Source organism: Quercus robur, chromosome 8, assembly GCF_932294415.1.
Source record: "Quercus robur chromosome 8, dhQueRobu3.1, whole genome shotgun sequence".
NCBI lineage: Eukaryota > Viridiplantae > Streptophyta > Magnoliopsida > Fagales > Fagaceae > Quercus > Quercus robur.
In genome coordinates, this window is record NC_065541.1 from 4,500,879 (window position 1) to 4,525,559 (window position 24,681).

General features: G+C 31.1%; 1 protein-coding gene across 36 annotated transcripts in view; it reads left to right on the forward strand.

The window, feature by feature from the left end:
• Positions 1 to 24,681, forward strand: part of LOC126694253 (disease resistance protein RPM1-like) — a 397,275-nt gene that overhangs the window by 111,931 nt on the left and 260,663 nt on the right. For 18 of the 36 annotated variants that reach the window (XM_050390355.1, XM_050390370.1, XM_050390371.1 and 15 more), the window contains exons 1-4: positions 1,498 to 1,624; positions 3,666 to 3,743; positions 13,362 to 13,436; positions 20,028 to 20,080. The exons of 4 other annotated variants lie outside the window; for them this stretch is intronic. The gene's annotated coding sequence lies outside the window, so the exon portion shown is untranslated. Of the gene's footprint in view, positions 1 to 1,100; positions 1,625 to 3,665; positions 3,744 to 6,354; positions 6,432 to 9,694; positions 9,773 to 13,361; positions 13,437 to 20,027; positions 20,085 to 24,226; positions 24,282 to 24,681 lie in introns of those variants that run through there. 14 more of the 36 variants (XM_050390336.1, XM_050390342.1, XM_050390346.1 and 11 more) reach the window with 11 other exon arrangements.

The window sequence follows — 24,681 nt, forward strand, 5'->3', positions numbered from 1 at the left end:
TTACAAAAAGAAATACCATCTAATACAGTAAAAAATGACATTATGAAATTTTCAAGATTAAAAAAAAAGAAAATTTTGAAATCTACCAGTGTAAATATGTAATATTGGTTATGATTAATTTAGAAGGTGGAGAACATAGTTTGAAAAGTCTATAGCAAGTTGAAACTCATCAGCTACCAATTGGCCCAACATTTCTTCTTGCAAATTGCACAGGTATCTTCTTTCAAAGACTTGACTGGCAAGAGTCAAGTTGGCATGCACAAGGAATCATTGTTACAAGTTTGAGAAATAGACAATATTTCTAAGTCATAAAGTTCTTGATACCTCATGTGTAATAAGTTAAGATAACAAATTGATAGTGAATGAGATAGGTCGATGGGTCCACGATAATGTTTGGTTATTAAGCTCTCAAAAATATCAGATAAGGTGAGCTGTGCATGGATAGTGAGTTATTGATCTCTCCACTTTGTAAATTGAGATAACAAACTAATGGACACCTTTTTCTGGCGCCAGAAACACTAATTTTCTAAATTCAGGAAACTCCTTTAATTAGCCTTATATTATTATTTTCAGTATGTATTCAAACAAGACATTTTCAAAAGAAAAACTTCGCTCCTATTAGCATTATATCAAATGGTATTTTACTTTTAATCATTGGTTAATATAATACTCCTAATATCGAAATATTCAACAGTTCCTACTGCTATTTATATTGGAGGTACATTCTTTTCTTAAGGGCATATGATTTTTGTTTTTTCACTCAATCCTAAATGGCAGAGATGATTAGTGCAGTTGGGGAGAACATTTTCAAAGACCATAATAGAAATCAGGCTGAAAGAATATTCATCAACTCTTCATTTATTTGTTTTCATTAATAGATAAAAAAGAAATACCATCTAATACAGTAAAAAACGACATTATGAAATTTTCAGATTAAAAAAAGAAAAAAAAAAAAAAAAGAACTTTATGAAATCTGCCAATGTAAAATGTAATATTGGTTATGATTAATTTAGAAGGTGGAGAACATAGTTTGAAAAGTCTATAGCTAGTTAAAAGTTGAAACTCATCAGCTATACCAATTGGTTTTGTAAAAGCATTCCCACTAACGTTGGTACAGTGTCGAATTTTCTACAATGGTTGAAAGATGAAAGGTTTGACACGCTTTCTCAAGAAAAAAACAATTGAAAGGTAGAGGAGAAGACAAAATGAATGGTCCCTCTAGTGGATAACTGTAGAGAATAGAAAACAATTGGCACAATGTTGAAGATCATTCTTTATAAACATTGACAAAAAAATTGAAGCAGAAATTACAGATTACCATTCCTTTTTCCCAAAGCCATGGCACAATCTCCCTTCGTCATCTTTAGCCATAGATGTGATTACTTGTAAAGTAAAATACATCCATGGGAATCAGTTCCTAAGCCCCAAGCATACAAGGAAACTCCATTAAAATTATTTCTGAAAATGTAAGATCTCATGCACTTTTGCAAGATTAGCTTTAGACATATACTTTATGTGGAGAATAATTATCGTACGTGTGTGATCATGTTGATGTTACTGCTCTGCCTACTCAAGAAGAAAAAAAAGTGCAATTTAAAGAGCAGAAGTGGAATTTAGAGAGCAGGTACTCTTATGTTTCTGATGCCATTCATTGAGACTACCCTATAACGAGTTTTATTTGTTCTTAGCATGTGAAATGAGCCCATTTTGTTACAATTTTTTCTTGAATTGTTAGCAAAAAAACATAAGAAGGAATCGCAGAATTTCTTATAATAATCTGATTTAAAAATTATCAGAAACACCATGATGATGAATTTTTCTTCTCTTGCATCTTTTGGCTTATTGTATTATTAATTGTTACATTCAAAATTATTACTCAATTTAGTGGGCACCTTAGGATAACACAACTTGTAATGGGCAAGGTTAGATACTGAATTTCTCCCAGCTTGCTGTCATTTTTAGTGGATAAATTTATATATGCATATATTCCCTGTAAACAACCAAACTCAGGTCCCTCCTCAATAACACACTTCTCTACACATCTTCACCTCCAGAATGAACTCCCAAATTTTCTCATGCTCTACTCCTTTTTTTTTCTTTTTTAGCAGTAGAAACAAGTGGCCTCATCTATTAAAACACTGAGAAAATCCTAAGATAGGGGTGACAAAGATCTATTAAGTGAGCCGCCCCTTAAAACCCAGGAACCTAGTACACACACAAATAGAGATAAGAATTAAAAAATAAAAAAATCCTTCATGGAATTAACATAATAAGCCCATAAAGCATTAACAGAACAGAGAAATAGAGAGAGATTTACCTTCTTTAAAATTGCTGCTTTTGTTGGCCTTGGCCATGGCTCTGTGCATAGAAAGCCCTAAGAACCAGGAATTTGTTGGAACATAAAACTCGCCTCAACAAGAAAACAAACTCCAATATATGAAAGGATGAGAAGAATGTAAGAAAAGAAATTTTGGGTTCGTTTTTCTCATTAACCAAATAGGGAATGAGAGGATTATACTTTATTTTTTATAAAGTTTAGCTACAAAATTGGTTATAGTCTAAAGCTACAATTTTCTTTTACAAAATTAACATTATAATATATCTTGAAAATCTAACTATTGGATTGCATATTCTTTACGCTCTTAATACACGTAAAAATTTGTATCAATTAGATATTATTTACTATATGATCTATAAGCTTATATTTTATGCATAATTTTAAACTACAAAAAATTGTCATTTAAACAATTTATTGATGACATAGCTATTGATCTTTGATTTTAGAAATTTTGTAAGTATGGAAAATATAAAAAGAAAATATAATCCAATAGCAAATTTGTCAAAAATTTACCTACAATAAAAAAAATATTGAGCAACATTGTTGCCTTAGGCTATAACCAATTTTATACCTAAACTTTGTCCACTTATTTTTTCTTATTTTATCTTATTGGGCTATTGACCTTGTAAATTAAAGGCTGAGTTTCAAGTTGGGTTGAGTCCAATTTTTTTTTTTTTTTTTTTTTTGGTTGAGTTTTAGGAAAAACTGTTTTTTTTTTTTTTTTTTTTTTTGTTATTATTATTACTATTTTCTAATTCTGGATGAGAAAAACTTATATCTTATACCTATTCATTCATATAGTGTTGCATTTTTTTATTAATTAGCTTGATTATAATAATTATATACCTATTTATCATAATTTATGTAAGCATTCTTGAATTTTATTTATTTATTTTTTTTGTTGAGAAAAAAATTTTTCTTGAAAGTTGAACAAGTTACTTACTCCAAGTCGGTATCTTATTGTTACTCTTTTATATGCCTATTATTTTTCATATACAAACATCATTATTTGTAGTCTTTTTGAAACGTGAGAATTCGATAGAGCAATCTATGGAGAAATTATAGATTGCTATTCCTTTTCCCCAAAGCAATGGCAGAATCTATCTCTTATCTTTTTTTCAATTTCTCCTTTCATCATCTTTAGCCATAGAAATGATCGCTTGTAAGGAAAAATACATCTATGGGACTCTGTTTCTAAGCTTTGAGCATACCAAAAAACTTCATTAGGTGAATATTGTAATGTAAGGTGTCATGCTCTTTTGCAAAATTAGATTAGACATGTACTTCTATTTTATGTGTGGAATAAATATCATACATTTATGTTCAGGTTGAAGTTACTACTTTATCTATTTAAGAAGAAAAGGAGGAGCAATCTAAAGAAGTAGAACTGCAATTTAAAGAGCAGGTACTCATATGCTTTTGATTCCTTTTATTGGAACTACCTTAAATGAGTTTACTCTGTTTTATTTGTTCTTAGCGTGGGAGTCGAACCCATTTTGTTACTAATTTTCTTGAACAATAGTAAAGAACTTAAGTTGGAATTGCAAAATTTCTTGTAATAGTCTGATTTAAAAATTATCAAAAACACCGCGACAATGAATTTTTCTTCTTTTACGTCTTTTGGCTTATTTTTTCGTCTTATGCTAGCATCACTTGTAATGTGAAAGGCTAGATACTGAATTCACGTAATTCAAAGATCCAAAAATAAAGCCAATGACACAATTAACCCAATAGGAAAGCTCACCATCAATAACCCATTTTAAAATAAATAAACAACAAATTCAACGTCATACAACTTTACTTTTTTTATTACAAAACATCCTGATACATTACGAAACAAACAACAAAACATAAACAACGAAAAAAGACGAAAAATATTCTCGCACAAACCTCAAATTAAAAATGTCTTGGTTATACTGCATTTGGTCGCTGAGAAAACATTGGGAAAAACGATAGAAAGATATGTACAACTTCAACTAGTCCTAATCAAATCAAGCCGAGTAGTGAATTTCCAAGATCGACTTCACAATAAAAATAACATGTTCAAACCCTGCTCCAGCTCAATCAAGGCCTACAAACAATTTCAAACTTGAGTTTATCGGAAATTGTTCAAGGTTAATGGGTCACACTCATGGATAAGCCTTAAACAATGACAGCCCCTTTTTAATAAGGAATGTTAAATGGGCAGTGAGGAATGGCTCTTTACTGAACTTTTGGGCTAACTTTCTAGGCCTTAGATCAGGTATTTTGTGTTCCCACTAAACATTGGCACATTGTTGAATATTCCTTCTTCTTCTTTTTTTTAAGTCCATTGTTGAATATTCTTCTATTATTGAAAGATGAAAGATTCCACACAGTTTCTCAAGAATAAACAATTGAAAGGCAGAGAAGAAAAGAAAATGAATGGTGCCATTAATTAATGGGTAAATTTAAAAAGTAGAAAAGATTAGTAGGTGTAGGCCATTTTTGTTTCACCCACAAAGCTAGAAGGAATTCTTTAGATCATTGTTTACAGATTGCTATTGACGGAACAGTTTTAAGTGTGATGGTTCCAAGTTGTAGGATGACATGGAGAGAGAGAGATATGCTTAAAAATAGGAATGTCCCATGTTGATGAGAAGATTAGTAATAATTGTTTGAAGTGATTTGATCATATATAGAAGAAAGCAATTAATACACCAAAAAGAGTGAGTTGATTTAAGGCAATGAAAAATGATAGAAGAAGACTAAAAAATAATATCATAAAGCAATTAAAAAAGACATGTCAATTAAAGAAATAATAAAAACTATAACTTTGGAAGAAATAGAATGGAAGAGCAAAATTAAAAATACATGATTCCTAAACTAATTTGTTAAGAATTCATAACTGACTTCAAAAATATTTAGGACTAAGGATTTATGGTTGTCGTTTGGTTGGGGAAGGTGTTTAACCATACAAAATGAAGGATTAGGAGACTTCTAGTAAGGGAAGAATATTCTCAGTGGGTAGTAAGGGAAGAAAAAAGGAAAGAGCATCAAGATCATAATTTGATTGTTTTCATTATTAGATCAAAGGGTCACCAACTGACACAGTAAACGAACTTTATGAAAAATTTACTAATGTAAGATTTGGTTTTGATTAAGCACACTAGCATAGGACAGTGTAAAACCCTTCCAGTTGTTATTCTACCCACCAAACCCATAAAAATAAGCTCCGACCAGATTGCTATTTCTAAAAAAATTTGCAACCTAGCTACAGTACAACTTATTGTAGCAGTTGCTTAGATTTTTTTATTATTATTTTTTCTCACTTTACCCTCTCGCATCCCTGACTCCCCACTTCGCTTGTCTGTGTCCCTCTTGATTCTCTCTCCTCTCCTCTCTCTTTTCTTTCTTTCATGGTAAAATCCAGCAACCCGTTCGGTGGTGAAATTACTTCGTGGTTTTCAACTGCTTGTTCCAACCTCATTTCCCAAGTGGTTTTGGTGCTTCTTCTACTTTGGGGTTTTTTTTTTTTTTTTTTTTTTTTTTTTTGGGTGGTGGGTTTTGATTTTGGGTAGATGGGTTGGGAGTAGTGGCTGGCTGGGCTTGGACGAAATCAGATTGGATGGAAGACATCGACTCGGCATTTTCAGTGGACTTTTGTTCTGGGCTTTTGGATCGGACAAAATCAGACCGACGGCAAGTTTTTCAGTAGTGTTCTGGACTTTTGTTTGGAGAGGATGGAGTTTTTTTTTGCCGGATCGTTTCTAGGTTGCCACGGTGGGTGTGCTTGCAATTAAATACTAATTAATACACATTAATCAAGATGATAACCTAATAATATAATTCAATTAAATAACTCTATTAAGACACGTTGCGTTTGTCAGAACAATATGTATAACATGTATCCATTCTTGCAAGTTGGCACGTGGACATTTTGCATGTTCTCCTTTCAATGTACCGATAATGGGAATGTAAGATCTCATGCACTTTTGCAAGATTAGCTTTAGACATATACTTTATGTGGAGAATAATTATCGTACGTGTGTGATCAGGTTGATGTTGCTGCTCTGCCTACTCAAGAAGAAAAACAAGTGCAGTTTAAAGAGCAGAAGTGGAATTTAGAGAGCAGGTATTCTTATTTTTCTGATGCCATTTGTTGAGACTACCCTATAACGAGTTTTATTTGTTCTTAGCATGTGAAATGAGCCCATTTTGTTACAATTTTTTCTTGAATTGTTAGTGAAAAACATAAGAAGGAATCGCAGAATTTCTTATAATTATCTAATTTAGATGATAATTTTTCTTCTCTTGCATCTTTCGGCTTATTGTATCATTAATTGTTATATTCAAAATTATTACTCAATTTAGTGGGCACCAAAGGATAACATAACCTGTAATGGGCAAGGTTAGGTACTGAATTTCTCCCGGCTTGCTGTTATTTTTAGTGGATAAATATATAAATACATATATTCCCTGTAAACAACCAAACTCAGGTCCCTCCTCAATAACACACTTCTCTACACATTTTCACATCCAGAATGAACTCCCAAATTTTCTCATGCTCTACTCCTTTTCCCTTTTTTTAGCAGTAGAAACAAGTGGCTTCATCTATTAAAACACTGAGAAAATCCTAAGATAGGGGTGACAAAGATCTATTAAGTGAGCCACCCCCAAAAACCCAGAAACCTAGTACACACACAAATAGAGAGAAGAAAAAAATTTTTTTTTTCTTTTTTAAATCCTTCATGGAATTAAAATAATAAGCCCATAAAGCATTAACAAAACAGAGAAATAGAAACAATGGCGACTCCAGGAAATTTTTTTCAGGGTGTTCCTTAACAAGCATAAATTACACAATCTAATAAAAAGAAAATTTTGTTTCTCACCGTGGTCAAACCGTGACAATGTCATAATTAATCTAATAATTAATTAATATGAAAATAAATAAAATAATTACGTAAATTTCAACAATCTTAACAAAAACAATATTTAAAGATGTTAAAAATATATCTTGATTAAAGATTAGAAAATATTTCTCATAATTTACTACAAAAATTAATAAATATCCTCTAATTATTTAAGATATTCTGTTAAATTTGTAATTTACTAATATAATTAGCCAAACTATTAATCTATTAACCAAACTACTAATATATAAGATATTCTATTCATCTGTAGCAGAGAATTGAAACTATTAATAACTTCTTCTTCTTCTTTTTTGATGAGGTTGAAACTATTAATAACATTACATGTATTATATTTATATACATTCAAAGGCCTTCAAAAAGTACCACCGGGCCTTGTGCCTGAGTGGTACCCAGGCCCTAGTGCCTTCTCAAGCTTGGGGGTTCGTTCCCCCCAAATAACAAATTACTTAGCAAAAAAAAAAAAAAAGGCCTTCAAAAAGTAACGTTTATTTCATATAATAAAAGTAGGTATTCAACTTTTTTTTGGAGAAAGTAGCAGGTATTCAACTAGTCTAAAACACGTTTTTCAAAACTAAAATACATGTCAAAGTAACATGAAAACAGGTGTGTGGCTGTGGAATTCTTTTGTTCAAAAAAATATAAAAGATTTCACCTCTCTCTCATCCCCACATAATAAGAAACACAAACACGTTGATCTCTTCTGAAGTTGTCTTTCTCTAGTCCTCTGTTTCTGTTCTCTTTTTTTGAGAATCTCACCTCTTAGTCTCTCATACAACAAGTAGATCAGAGCACACATCTCTTCCTTTATAACCTTTCTTCTTAAGCAAATTGATCTATCAATGGTAGATCTAACATCAATCTAAGGTTTGAGCTTTTGGTGAAGATGAACAAGCCCAGCCACCGGCCATTTTCAGTGAAGATTTCTACGTGAGGAACCGTGAGGTTTGAGCTTTTTTTTTAGGGTGTTCTTAATTTTGATTGAGGGTGTTCCTAATTTTTTTAAGGGTAAACAAATAAAAAAAATTTAATTATTATATATAAATTTTTTTTTTTTTTTTTCAGGTCAGGGTGTTCCCAGAAACACCCTGACCTAAATGTGGCGTCGCCACTGAATAGAGAGAGATTTACCTTCTTTAAAATCGCTGCTTTTGTTGGCCTCAACCATGGCTCTGTGCACAGAGAGCCCTAAGAACTAGGAATTTGTTGGAACATAAACTTGCCTCAACAAGAAAACAAACTCCAATATATGAAAGGATGAGAAAAATGTAAGAAAAGAAATTTTGGGTTCGTTTTCCTCATTAACCAAATAGGGAATGAGAGGATGATGCTTTATTTTTTATAAAGTTTAGCTAAACAATTGGTTATAGCTTAAAACTTCAATTTTCTTTAAAAAAATTAACATTATTACATATTTTTAAAATTTAACCGTTAGATTGCATATTCTTTATGCTTTTAATACACATATCAAAGTTTTTGTCAATTAAATATTATTTACTATATGATATATAAGCTTATATTTTATACATAATTTTAAACTACAAAAACTTGTCATTAAACAATTTATTGATGACATAAATATTGATCTTTAGTTTTAGAAATTTTGTAAGTATGAAAAATATAAAAAGAAAATGTAATCCAATAGAGGATTTGTCAAAAATTTACCTACAATAAAAAAATATTGAACAAAGTTTTTGCCTTACGCTATAACCAATTTTATACCTAAACTTTGTCCACTTATTTTTTAGTATTTTATCTTATTGGGCTATTGACCTTGTAAATTAAAGACTGGGTTTCAAGTTGGGTTAAGTCCTTTTTTATTTTGGTTTGAGTTTTAAGAAAAACTGTTTTTTTTTTTTTTTTGGTTATTATTATTACTATTTTTTAATTCTAGATGAGAAAAACTTATATCTTATACCTATTGATTCATATTAGTGTTGCATTTTTTAATTAATTAGCTTGACTATAATAATTATATACCTATTTATCATAATTTATTTAAGCATTCTTGATTTTTTTTTTTTTTTTTTTTTTTTTTTTTTGAGAAAAAAAAGGTTCTTGAAAGTTGAACAAGTTACTTACTCCAAGTTGGTATCTTATTGTTACTCTTTTATATGCCTATTATTTTTCATATACAAACATCGTTATTTGTAGTCCTTTTGAAACTAGAGAATTCAATAGAGCAATCTATGGAGAAATTACAGATTGCTATTTCTTTTCCCCAAAGCAATGGCACAATCTATCTCTTATCTTTTTTTTCATTTTATCCTTTCATCAACTTTAGCCATAGAAGTGATTGCTTGTAAAGCAAAATACATCTATGGGACTCTGTTTCTAAGCTTTGAGCATACCAAAAAACTTCATTAAGTGAATATTGTAATGTAAGGTGTCATGCTCTTTCACAAGATTAGATTAGATATGTACTTCTATTTTATATGTGGAATAACTATCATACATTTATGTTCAGGTTGAAGTTGCTACTTTGTCTATTTAAGAATAAAAGGAGGAGCAATCTAAAGAAGTAGAATTGCAATTTGTAGAGCAGGTACTCATATGCTTTTGATTCCTTTTATTGGAACTACCTTAAGTGTGTTTATTTTGTTTTATTTGTTCTTAGCATGGAAGTTGAACCCATTTTGTTACTATTGTAGTAAAGAACTTAAGCTGGAATTGCAGAATTTCTTATAATAGTTTGATTTAAAAATTATCAAAAATACTGTGACAATGAATATTTCTTCTTTTACATCTTTTGGCTTATTTTATTGTCTTATGCTAAGCATCACTTGTAATGTGAAAGGCTAGATATTGAATTCACATAATTCAAAGATCCAAACATAAAGCCAATCACACAATTAACCCAATACATAAGCTCACCATCAATAACCCATTTTAAAATAAATAAACAACAAATTTAGAGTCATACAGCTTTACTTTTTTTATTACAAAACATCCTGATACATTACCAAACAAACAACAAAACATAAACAATGAAAAAAGAAGAAAATATTCTTGCACAAAGAACAAAACCTCAAATTTAAAATGTCTTGGTTATACTACATTTGGTCGCTGAGAAAACACTGGGAAAAACGATAGAAATATATGTAGAACTTCAACTATTCCTAATCAAATCAAGCCGAGTAGTGAATTTCCAAGCTCAGCTTCACAATAACAATAACATGTTCAAACCCTGCTCCAGCTCAATCGAGGCCTACAAACAATTTCAAACTTAAGCTTATTGAAAATTGTTCAAGGTTAATGGGTCGCACTCATGGATAAGCCTTAAACAATGACAGCCCCTTTTTAATAAGGAATATTAAATGGCCAGTGAGGAATGGCTCTTTACTGAACTTTTGGGGCGACTCTCTAGGCCTTAGATCAGGTATTTTGCGTTCCCACTAAACATTGGCACATTGTTGAATATTCCTTTTTTTTTTTTTTTTTTAAGTCCATTGTTGAATATTCTTCTATTATTGAAAGACAACAGATTCCACACACTTTCTCAAGAATAAACAATTGAAAGGCAGAGGAGAAAAGAAAATGAATGGTGCCTTTAATTAGTGGGTAAATTTAAAAAGTAGAAAAGATCAGTAGGTCTAGGCCATTTTTGTTTCACCCACTAAGCTAGAGGGAATACTTTAAATCGTTGTTTACAGATTGCTATTGACGGAACAGTTTTAAGTGTGATGGTTCCAAGTTGGAGGATGACGTGGAGAGAGAGAGAGAGAGAGAGAGAGAGAGAGAGATAGATGCTTAAAAATAAGAATGTCCCATGTTGATGAGAAGATTAGTAATAGTCGATTGAAGTGATTTGATCATATTTAGAAGAAAGCAATTAATACACCAAAAAGAGTGAGTTGATTTAAGAGAACGAAAAATGGTAGAAGAAGACTAAAAATAATATCATAAAGCAATTAAAAAAGACATGTCAATTAAAGAAGTAATAAAAACTATAAGTTTGGATGAAATAGAATGGAAGAGCAAAATTAAAAATACATGATTCATAACTAATTTGTTAATAATTCATAACTGACTTCAAAAATATTTAGGACTAAGGTTTTATGGTTGTTGTTTGGTTTGGTAAGGTGTTTAACCATACGAAATGAAGGATTAGGAGCCTTCTAGTAAGGGAAGAATATTCTCAGTGCGTAGTAAGGGAAGAAAAAAGGAAAGAGCATCAAGATCATAATTTAATTGTTTTCATTATTAGATTAAAGGATCACCAACTGACACAGTAAAGGTCCTGAAGGAACTTTATGAAAAATTTACTAATGTAAGATTTGGTTTTGATTAAAGCACTAGCATAAGAGAGTGTAAAACCCCTCCAGTTACTATTTTACCCATTAAACCCATAAAAATAACCCCAACCAGATTGCTATTTCTAAAAAAATTTGCAACCTAGCTACAGTAAGGTTGTATACAACTTATTGTAGCAGCTTAGATTTTTTTTATTTATTATTTTTTCTCACTTTACCCTCTCGCATCCCTGACTCCCCACTTCGCTTGTCTGTGTCCCTCTTGCTTCTCTCTCCTCTCCTCTCTCTTTTCTTTCTTTCATGGTAAAATCCAGCAACCCGTTCGGTGGTGAAATTACTTCGTGGTTTTCAACTGCTTGTTCCAACCTCATTTCCCAAGTGGTTTTGGTGCTTCTTCTACTTTGGGGTTTTTTTTTTTTTTTTTTTTTTTTTTTTTTTTTGGGTGGTGGGTTTTGATTTTGGGTAGATGGGTTGGGAGTAGTGGCTGGCTGGGCTTGGACGAAATCAGATTGGATGGAAGACATCGACTCGGCATTTTCAGTGGACTTTTGTTCTGGGCTTTTGGATCGGACAAAATCAGACCGACGGCAAGTTTTTCAGTAGTGTTCTGGACTTTTGTTTGGAGAGGATGGAGTTTTTTTTTGCCGGATCGTTTCTAGGTTACCACGGTGGGTGTGCTTGCAATTAAATACTAATTAATACACATTAATCAAGATGATAACCTAAAAATATAATTCAATTAAATAACTCTATTAAGACACGTTGCGTTTGTCAGAACAATATGTATAACATGTATCCATTCTTGCAAGTTGGCACGTGGACATTTTGCATGTTCTCCTTTCAATGTACCGATAATGGGAATGTGGCCCGCTGTTTTTTTTTTTTTTTGGTTTAGCGCATATTTGTTCAAAAATATGATTTCAAATCAAGCCATAATAAACAAAGGGAAAAAGTTTATAAATGACTCAATAAAGGTATTAAGTTTGGTTCGGAACATTTTTTTTTTTATAATTTGTTTATAAGAAAAAAAAATGTAATTAATTTTTTTTAACAATTTTTTTTTATAAAGTAGTATCAAAACATTTCTAAAATAGCATATTAACTAATATCTTAAGGATCATGTTAACGAGTACTTTTAGAGTAATGATTAACAATCTATTTTAGGAATGTTTTGACATCACTTTTATGAGAAATTAAAAAAATTGTCAAAATATTAATTGTTTTTTTTTTTTTTCATAAAAACTTTCGTTAAATAGATTATGAACCATTGCCTTAAAAGTATCTATTAGCATTTTTCATATCTTAAAGGCACCCATAAACCAAACCTATAAACAAATGAAAAAAAAGTTAATAGATATAGTTTGTTTACCAAGTAATTAAAAAACCAATGGCCTAGCCAAAGGAAGAAACCTCTTTGGATTTACCTCCGACCAATAATTTAATTACATGACCACATGCAATTCAAATCTAAGTGGACTCTTCTATTATAAATTTCGTTAACATAAACTTTCTGCTAGCAACTTTAAGAGCCACGTCAAAAATTTCATAGTTGTGTTGATATTATGGCTTTAACTTGATTACCAATCTTAGCCATACCAGTTTCATATTCAGCACCAATTGCTATTCCTTTACCCTGAAGCAATGGCACAATCTGGCTTTTGTATTTTTTTTCTTTTTCTCCCTCAAACATCCTTAGCCATAGATGTGATCTCTTGCAAAGCAAAATAAATCTATGGGAACTCTATTTCTAAGCCCTGAGCATACAAGAAAACTCCATTTTAAGTGAATTTTGTAATGTAAGATGTCATGCTCTTTTGCAAGATTAGCTTTAGACATGCATGTATTTTATGTGGGGATTAACTATCATTCATTTATGGTCAGGTTAAAATTGTTGCTTTGTCTACTTAAGGAGAAACAGAAGTGCCATTTAAAGAGCAGAATTGCAATTTAAAGCAGGTACTTACATATTTCTGATGCTTTTTATTGGGACTACCTCGAAATGTTTATTCTATTTTATTTGTTCTTAGCATGGTAATTGAGCCCATTTCATTACTAATTTTCTTGAATTGTTAGTAAAGAACTTGAGTTGAAATTGCAAAATTTCTTAGAATAATCTAATTTAAAAATGATCAAAAACACCATGATAATGGATATTTCTTCTTTTGCATCTTTTGGTTTATTGCATCATTAATTGTTACATTTGAAATTCTTCCTTACTCAATTTAGTGGGCACATTAGGATAGAATCACTTTAACGGGCAAGGTTAGATAGTTCAAATAATTATAATTCTATCTTTCTTCCACTGCTGCTATTTTAAAAAATTTGTCAAATTATTGATTCTCCTAAAAGTTTAAGCTAATAGGAGACAGTGAATTTATTCATTTAATCTAACAATTTTAATGGATAAATATATAAAATGTATATTCCTAGTAAACAAACCAATGTATCAAACTCAAGTTACTAATCAATAACACACTTCTCTCCATATTTTCACCACCAAAACGAATTCCCAGATTTTTTTTCTCATAGTCTATAGTTTTTCTTGTTTCTTTGTTTGTCACAACCTTGGTTTTCGTTGTCTTTATGTACTAATCTGATGATGGTACTCAAGTCGTAGTACCAATACGTGCCAATCTGGTGTTTGTGGCAATCCTCAGATCTCACCTGTACGAAAAATATTAATGAAGCTCATAGCCAGATCCCTTAATTTTAGGTGCACACCATTGGGACTTTAACAGTCCATAGACACCTTCCTTTCAGCAGGTTGGAATCCTTCTTTCTTTGAAGGTAAACGTTTTCCCAGGATACTTTAATGCCCCCGTTACTAGTGCTTTAGCATGACAAAAAAGACATGGTTGAATACGTCTGTAATTAAATTGTAATTATAATAATTTTGGTAAGCTTTCTCTATCTAAAGTCTTAATAATCTTCTTTGGCAAGATTCCATAGATGTGTACATGACAATTGACATGACACATTACATTAATAATTAAATTGTTATGTTCTCAACATTATCACTGAAATAATTATTACTTTCTACCCTTGACCATTAAGTGAGCCACTCCAAAAACCCATGAACCTAGTACACAGTGATAGAGAGAGATCGAAGAAAATATTTATATAAATAAATAAATAAATAAATAAACCTTCACAGAATTAACATAATAACTCCCATAAAGCATTTAACAAAACAAAGAAATTTACCTTCTTTAAAAGCATCGTTTTTGTTAGCCTCAGCCATGGCTCTGTGCATTGAGAGCCCTAAGAACCAGGAATTGGTTGGAACTTAAAACTCACCTCAACAAGAAAAAAAACTCTAATACTTGAAAGGATTAGAAAAATGTAAGAAACGGATTTTTGGGTTCATTTTTCTCGTTAACCAAACTGAGAATAAGAGGATGATATTTTATTTTTTAATACTTTTATCTTATTGGGATATTGACCTTGTAAAGGCTGAGTTTCAAGCTGGGTTGAGTCCTTTTTTTCCCCCTTTTTGTTTGAGAAAGCTTGAGCTCAATTAAGTCTAGACTTTTTTTCCAAGATTTTTTTTAATTATTTTTTAATTTTAGATGAGAAAAACTTATATCTTTATACCTATTGAATTTGTAATTCATAATAGTGTTACATTTTTTAATTAATTAGCTTGATTTTAATAGTTATATACCTTTTTATTATAATTTATATTTAAGTTTCTTGAAAGTTGAACAATTAACTTACTCCAAGTTGGTATCTTGTACTCTTTTATATGCCTATTATTTTCATATACAAACAGTTTGTTCAAGGGCTTAATTTTAATCTCTTACATAAACTACTTACCAGTTATCAATATATATATATAAACATATCATGTATAACGTAACCTGATTGCAAAAAGAAGATGCAGTGGCATAATCCTAAAGATAACTATATAAGCTCTACCATTGAAAGTATCAAAGAGATTGTGTTCAGAAAACTTCCAAACCAACGGATTAGTAACTGATTCTAAGACAACTCTTAAGTGAGTCTAAAATTGAAAAATTCAAGCAAATAATAATCCCTAGAAGCTTTGAAACTTTGGTTCACCTCAAAAGGGCTGTAAGGGGCATTATCTTTATGCAAAAGCTCAAAGTATCATTGATGCATGTTAGAAAATTAATATAAAGATAACTAAGAGTATTCTAAGAGCATTAATATTGATATAAAAAAATAAAAAAAATAAAAAAAAAAGAGCATTAATATTGGTAGTGCTAAAAAGTCATATTGCTATTTGTAGCACTATCAATACTATAAAACATGCTGCAATGATGGAGGGAAAGCAAAAAATTTGGTTGTTGAGCTACAATGCACAACCAAATATGGCTGTGCACGGTAGCTAAGATAAAAAGAAAAAAACAATATTTTATTAAAAGTTATATTATTTTATTGTGTGGTGGTGATGGTTGTTGTTTGTTATAGTAGATATATTGTTTTATTATATTGTTTATATTATTTTATTGTGTTGAAAGTTAAAATAAAACCACTAATATTGAGTGTTTAGTAAAATCAAATAATAAAATAGATAAAATAGTTTTTGTGGTGTCAAATTGCTAAATTTATGCCCCAATTTGTAGATTTTACGTTGAACACATACTTGATACTAATCTACCATAGTATGAGACAAAAGACGTGGATGACACGTAATTGTAGATATGAAAGAAAACTTGCCAAAGCCGAATGACATGTATCAGAAGCAGACTGCGTTTTGCTAGAATGCAAGATACATCTTCTTTTATTAATAGTAAAAAATTGGCCACCAAGCCCTAGCGGTCCAGCTTCCGTAATCCTAAGTGACCTTCTATCTAAGAAAAATCTAACTAGTATTTCCTTGTCATTTGTTAATTATATCATCCTAGGTTTTTGTCATGTGCCCCCTTATACAGTACTAATCCCATCAAGTTTTGGATTAAGAAGGATACCATTTCCTAGTTGAGAACTAATCATCTTAGAACAGAGTGAATAATACAGAACTACAGCGTTTCATTGCTCTTGTAGCAAAAGAGTTGTTGATGGAAGTTCTCAAGTCCCTAAAGTTAAAAGCACCTAGCCAAGGGTCTTCATTCCTAATCGAAAGAAGAAAAGCACTGCCAATGAGTTCTAACCCAATGGTGCGCCTGTAAATTTACCAATCAAAGAGCGGAAAGAAATGAAAAACATCATTACTCAATCGTCATAAAACCATTGCCTTCCAATAGTCAAACATTAAAAATTCTCAACTTTTGCACATTCCATATTCAACTTAAAAAAAATCCTTGTAGTTGTGTGGAAAGTACAGCAAGCAATAAAAATCATTTCCTAACAAAAAACCAAAATAAAATTTATCGAGTAAATTAAGAGTTACAATATTGATGAAATTAGCAATGGGAAAAAGAAACATAAAAGACATTATGATAAATCTTAAATTAGGTATCATGTAGATTTGCATCTGGAATCAGATTATCCAAAAAAGTAGACTTATATTTCAAAATGTTATACAATAAATAGACAAAAGAAAATTACAATCCCTACCATTGCTTGTGATATGAAAAAAAATTATAATTATTATAAAATTCATATATAATAGAATTAAAAGAATTCCCAAAAAAAAAAAAAAAAAAAAAGAAGAAGAAGAAGAAGAAGGAGAGGGAAGTAGAGGTCATACAGTACCTAGAGTCATATATAAATAGGAACAGTTTTTGTCCTGCACCCTTACACATGACTAATCCCATCAAGTTTTGGACTAAATTGTAAAGGTGTGTACTTCAAAGATAATTTTACAATAAAAACTCAAATTAAGAAGAATGCCCATTTTCTTGTTGAGAAATAATCATCTTAAAACAGAGTGGACTGCTCTTGTTGCAAAAGAGTTGTTCATAAAGATTCATAAAAAAAAACCTATGTAGTTATGTGAAAAGCACAGCAAGCAATAAAAATATAAAATTGAATTCCTGAAGGTGTAAATTAATCCAATTTTTGCCTCCAATCTTGTATGAATTTTCCTATGTTCGAATTGCCAAGTGCCAATGTACCAAACATAACACTCATATCTTTGTGTTTCCAAAAGATCACTCAGAACGTATCAATGGAAAAGGTTGTCTTTTTTATTTCAATGCTATAATATGAGAAACCCCTTGCAATTTTTTGAGATAATTATCGAATAAAAAAAAAACAATATCTCAGACCCAAAAATAAAAATCAGTCACATAATTAAACAACAAATTCAGAGTCATACATACAGCTTTACTTTTTTATTACAAAATACCCTGATACATTACTTACCAGACAAATAACAAAACATAAACAATGAATAAAGATGAAAATCTTCGAGCACAAAGAACAACATTTTCAAATTCAAAACGTTTTGATAATAATGCTTTTGAAGCCCATACATAGAACTACGAAATGAATGGAACTTGGAAGGTTGGTTTTATTTTATTTAATTGGGCCCTGGACCTAGTAAGTGGGCTGAATTTCAAGTTGGGATGGGCTATGGAGTGAGAGTAAAATGTCTCATCTTGAGCCCAATTTTGTCCAGACCTTATATGGATTTATTGTTGGCATTCTCTAGGTTTTATTTTTTATTTTTTTTTATATAAAAAAAATGGTAAAAGAGAGCAACCATGTGACTTCCTTACTTTGGTATTACCATAGTTGTTATCTCAACCCAGGAGATCACTAATGGACATTGAGAATTGAGCCAGGGGCTTGGGCCATGGGGTTTGTTGGCGTTCTATAGTTGTTGGCACTAGGCATATATTCGTTTACTATCATACCACTCTCATTTAACCTAGGGACTGAGTGTTCATTGACTCCCTGCCCTGGTGGGCCTACGGTAGTTATGGCTCATTTAACCCAGCCAATAGAATACTACCATGGTGGCTACTGGCTACGGTCGCCTCCAATTAGGATGCAACATTATTAATTGATTTTGGTGTACCAAAAGATTGTACGAGATGGTATTCACACGGGTTTGATTTGGAGAGATAACCACCAGAACACATTATATAGAGATAGTATTCACATGGGTTCCCTTTTTTTAATCATCTCAAATATCTATCATTATCGTTTGATGTTTGCAGAGCAAAAGAGTGTATATGATTAATAAGATGTTTAAACAATTTTTTAGTTAAAAAAAATGTTTAAAGAATTCAAAGAACTTAATAAAAATATAATTTTGGAAGGTAATGAGTTGCAGATATTAGTTAAAACTCATAATGTCAGCAAGTCGAACACTTATTATTAGAATTGAAATCCATAGCAACGATTGCGAAAAAGAGAAGTCCATAGAACGGTAGATGTGGGTGTGACCAAGAAGTGGATAGCATAGCATTAAACCCTGACAGCACACGTAGTCATGATTTGAGAGGGAAAGCATGATTGTTTATACCAAACTCCTAACTAAAATTAATAAATGGGAAGGAGAAAATGAGCTCTCCTCAGTGAATGATTCGAAATGTCTGTTTGGAAATAGTTTATTTAGTTAAATATGAAAATATTTTGCTGAAAGGGTAGAAATTAGGTTAAAAAATAAGCTAAATGAGACCCATAAATAGTATCAAAAAGTGCAGTAAAACTCATAAATAATAGCAAAAATAAACTAAAAATGTAGATATGCTGAATTTTTCAGCTCATGTCAAATAGATGCTAAAGGTCCATTTGGTTGAGGTGAAACAAGGAGGAAAAAAAAAAAAAGTGGAGAAAAAAATGATTTTATAGATATTTAGTTGGAGAGAAAGAATTTGCTTTTCTTCCTGAAGTGGACATATTCTTTTGTTTTGCTCTTCTTCCTTTATTTATTTATTTTTTTTTTTTTTTGGGTTTAACAAAATTGGACTTCTTTCTTTTCTAGGCATGATTTTTTATTTTTTAATAAATTTGAGTGATTGTCTTTTTTTTCTTTTTCTTTTTCTTTTTTTATTAAAGGTTTATAAGTAAATTTATACAAACTTATTTTTCTCATCTTTCCATGTTTCCACCCCAACCAAACACAAATTAGAGAAATTAAAATTTCTTCTATCATCCCACTTTTCCATCCCTTCCCCATTTTCCATCCTCCCAATTCTCCATCTCTCCAAACAAAGACCCTAAGCTTTCTTTAGGAGGAAAGTATACCAACTCCCAATTAAATAATCAGTAGGAAGGAGAAAATGAGCTTTCTACAATGAATGACACTAATGGCTTATATTAAAGTACATTATTTATATCTTCTCCAAAAAAAAAAAAACATTATTTATACCCTTTTTGAAACTAGAATTCAACCGAACAATTGACGAAGAAATTACAGATTGCTATTCCGTTTCCCCCAAAGCAATGGCACAATCTAGCTCTTTATCTTTCTTTTTTTTTCATTTTCTCCCTTCATCATCATCTTTAGCAATAGAAGTGATCTCTTCCTCTAAAGCAAAATACAACTATGGGACTCTGTTCCTAAGCCCTGAGGATCAAGAAAACTCCATTAAGTGAATTTTGTGATGTAAGATATCATGGTGTTTTGCAAGATTAGCTTAGACATTTACTTTATGTGGGGAAAATTATCATACGTTTAATGGTCAGGTTGAAGTTGCTGCTTTGTCTACTTAGGCAGAAAGAGAAGTGAAATTTAAAGAGTAGGTACTCGTATCTTTCTGATGCCTTTTAATTATTGGGAATGCCCTGAAATTAGTTTATTCTATTCTATTAGTTAGCATGTGAAACGAGCCCATTTTGTTATTAATTTTTCTTGAATTGTTAGTAACGAACTTGAGCCAGAATTGCAGAATTTCTTATAATAACCTGATTTAAAAAAAATTATTAAAAACAACATGACGATTAATTTTAATTCTTTTGCACCTTTGGGCTTATTGTATCATTAATTGTTACCTTCGAAATTCTTCCTTAACCCTTACTCAATTTAGCGGAACCTTAGGATAGCATCACTCATAACGAGCAAAGTTAGATACATTTTATATATATATATTCCCTGTAAAAAACCAAAGTACCAACCTCAGGTCCCTAATCAATAACACACTTCTCTACACATTTTCACCACCAGAATGAACTCAGATTTTTTTCTCATGGTCTACTGCTATTCTTGTTTCTTTGTCACATCCTTGGCTTTTGTGGAGCTTCCTGTGTCATTATGCACTACAATTTTTTCTTGAATTGTTAGTAAAAAACTTAAGAAGGAATTGCAGAATTTCTTATAGTAATCTGATTTAAAAATTATCAGAAACACCATGATGATGAATTTTTCATCTCTTGCATCTTTTGGCTTATTGTATTATTAATTGTTATATTCAAAATTCTTACTCAATTTAGCAGACACCTTAGGATAGAATAACTTGCAATGGGCAAGGTTAGATACTAATTTCTCCCGGCTTGCTGTTATTTTTAATGGACAAATATATAAAAATATATATTCCCTGTAAAGTGTAAACAATCAAACTCAGGTCCCTCCTCAATAACACACTTCTCTACACATTTTCACCTCCAAAATGAACTCCCAAACAAGTGGTTTCACCTATTAAAATCACTGAGAAAATCCTAAGATAGGGATGACAAAGATCTATTAAGTGAGCCACCCCTAAAAACCCAGGAACCTAGTACAGAGAGAGAGAGAGAGAGAGAGAGAGAGAGAGAGAGAGAGAGAGGTATCATGCAGATTTGCATCTGGAATTAGATTATCCAAAAAAGTAGACTTATATTTCAAAATGTTATACAATAAATAGACAAAAGAAAATTACATTCCTTACCATTGCTTGTGATATGAAAAAAATATATAACTATTATAAAATTCATATATAATAGAATTAAAAGAATTCCCAAAAAAGAAAAAAAAAAAGAAAAAAAAAAAAGGAGAGGGAAGTAGAGGTCATACAGTAGCTAGAGTCATATATAAATAGGAACGGTTTTTGTCCTGCACCCTTACACATGACTAATCCCATCAAGCTTTGGACTAAATTGTAAAGGTGTGTACTTCAAAGATAATTTTACAATAAAAACTCAAATTAAGAAGAATGCCCATTTTCTTGTTGAGAACTAATAATCTTAAAACAGAGTGAACTGCTCTTGTTGCAAAAGAGTTGTTCATAAAGATTCATAAAAAAAAACCTATGTAGTTATGTGAAAAGCACAGCAAGCAATAAAAATATAAAATTGAATTCCTGAAGGTGTAAATTAATCCAATTTTTGCCTCCAATCTTGTATGAATTTTCCTATGTTCGAATTGCCAAGTGCCAATGTACCAAACATAACACTCATATCTTTGTGTTTCCAAAAGATCACTCAGAACGTATCAATGGAAAAGGTTGTCTTTTTTATTTCAATGCTATAATATGAGAAACCCCTTGCAATTTTTTGAGATAATTATCGAATAAAAAAAAAACAATATCTCAGACCCAAAAATAAAAATCAGTCACATAATTAAACAACAAATTCAGAGTCATACATACAGCTTTACTTTTTTATTACAAAATACCCTGATACATTACTTACCAGACAAATAACAAAACATAAACAATGAATAAAGATGAAAATCTTCGAGCACAAAGAACAACATTTTCAAATTCAAAACGTTTTGATAATAATGCTTTTGAAGCCCATACATAGAACTACGAAATGAATGGAACTTGGAAGGTTGGTTTTATTTTATTTAATTGGGCCCTGGACCTAGTAAGTGGGCTGAATTTCAAGTTGGGATGGGCTATGGAGTGAGAGTAAAATGTCTCATCTTGAGCCCAATTTTGTCCAGACCTTATATGGATTTATTGTTGGCATTCTCTAGGTTTTATTTTTTATTTTTTTTTATATAAAAAAAATGGTAAAAGAGAGCAACCATGTGACTTCCTTACTTTGGTATTACCATAGTTGTTATCTCAACCCAGGAGATCACTAATGGACATTGAGAATTGAGCCAGGGGCTTGGGCCATGGGGTTTGTTGGCGTTCTATAGTTGTTGGCACTAGGCATATATTCGTTTACTATCATACCACTCTCATTTAACCTAGGGACTGAGTGTTCATTGACTCCCTGCCCTGGTGGGCCTACGGTAGTTATGGCTCATTTAACCCAGCCAATAGAATACTACCATGGTGGCTACTGGCTACGGTCGCCTCCAATTAGGATGCAACATTATTAATTGATTTTGGTGTACCAAAAGATTGTACGAGATGGTATTCACATGGGTTTGATTTGGAGAGATAACCACCAGAACACATTATATAGAGATAGTATTCACATGGGTTCCCTTTTTTTAATCATCTCAAATATCTATCATTATCGTTTGATGTTTGCAGAGCAAAAGAGTGTATATGATTAATAAGATGTTTAAACAATTTTTTAGTTAAAAAAAATGTTTAAAGAATTCAAAGAACTTAATAAAAATATAATTTTGGAAGGTAATGAGCTGCAGATATTAGTTAAAACTCATAATGTCAGCAAGTCGAACACTTATTATTAGAATTGAAATCCATAGCAACGATTGCGAAAAAGAGAAGTCCATAGAACGGTAGATGTGGGTGTGACCAAGAAGTGGATAGCATAGCATTAAACCCTGACAGCACACGTAGTCATGATTTGAGAGGGAAAGCATGATTGTTTATACCAAACTCCTAACTAAAATTAATAAATGGGAAGGAGAAAATGAGCTCTCCTCAGTGAATGATCCGAAATGTCTGTTTGGAAATAGTTTATTTAGTTAAATATGAAAATATTTTGCTGAAAGGGTAGAAATTAGGTTAAAAAATAAGCTAAATGAGACCCATAAATAGTATCAAAAAGTGCAGTAAAACTCATAAATAATAGCAAAAATAAACTAAAAATGTAGATATGCTGAATTTTTCAGCTCATGTCAAATAGATGCTAAAGGTCCATTTGGTTGAGGTGAAACAAGGAGGAAAAAAAAAAAAAAGTGGAGAAAAAACTGATTTTATAGATATTTAGTTGGAGAGATAGAATTTGCTTTTCTTCCTGAAGTGGACATATTCTTTTGTTTTGCTCTTCTTCCTTTATTTATTTATTTTTTTATTTTTTTTTGGGTTTAACAAAATTGGACTTCTTTCTTTACTAGGCATGATTTTTTTATTTTTGAATAAATTTGAGTGATTGTCTTTTTTTTCTTTTTCTTTTTCTTTTTTTATTAAAGGTTTATAAGTAAATTTATACAAACTTATTTTTCTCATCTTTCCATGTTTCCACCCCAACCAAACACAAATTAGAGAAATTAAAATTTCTTCTATCATCCCACTTTTCCATCCCTTCCCCATTTTCCATCCTCCCAATTCTCCATCTCTCCAAACAAAGACCCTAAGCTTTCTTTAGGAGGAAAGTATACCAACTCCCAATTAAATAATCAGTAGGAAGGAGAAAATGAGCTTTCTACAATGAATGACACTAATGGCTTATATTAAAGTACATTATTTATATCTTCTCCAAAAAAAAAAAACATTATTTATACCCTTTTTGAAACTAGAATTCAACCGAACAATTGACGAAGAAATTACAGATTGCTATTCCGTTTCCCCCAAAGCAATGGCACAATCTAGCTCTTTATCTTTCTTTTTTTTTCATTTTCTCCCTTCATCATCATCTTTAGCAATAGAAGTGATCTCTTCCTCTAAAGCAAAATACAACTATGGGACTCTGTTCCTAAGCCCTGAGGATCAAGAAAACTCCATTAAGTGAATTTTGTGATGTAAGATATCATGGTGTTTTGCAAGATTAGCTTAGACATTTACTTTATGTGGGGAAAATTATCATACGTTTAATGGTCAAGTTGAAGTTGCTGCTTTGTCTACTTAGGCAGAAAGAGAAGTGAAATTTAAAGAGTAGGTACTCGTATCTTTCTGATGCCTTTTAATTATTGGGAATGCCCTGAAATTAGTTTATTCTATTCTATTAGTTAGCATGTGAAACGAGCCCATTTTGTTATTAATTTTTCTTGAATTGTTAGTAACGAACTTGAGCCAGAATTGCAGAATTTCTTACAATAACCTGATTTAAAAAAAATTATTAAAAACAACATGACGATTAATTTTAATTCTTTTGCACCTTTGGGCTTATTGTATCATTAATTGTTACCTTCGAAATTCTTCCTTAGCCCTTACTCAATTTAGCGGAACCTTAGGATAGCATCATTCATAACGAGCAAAGTTAGATACATTTTATATATATATATTCCCTGTAAAAAACCAAAGTACCAAGCTCAGGTCCCTAATCAATAACACACTTC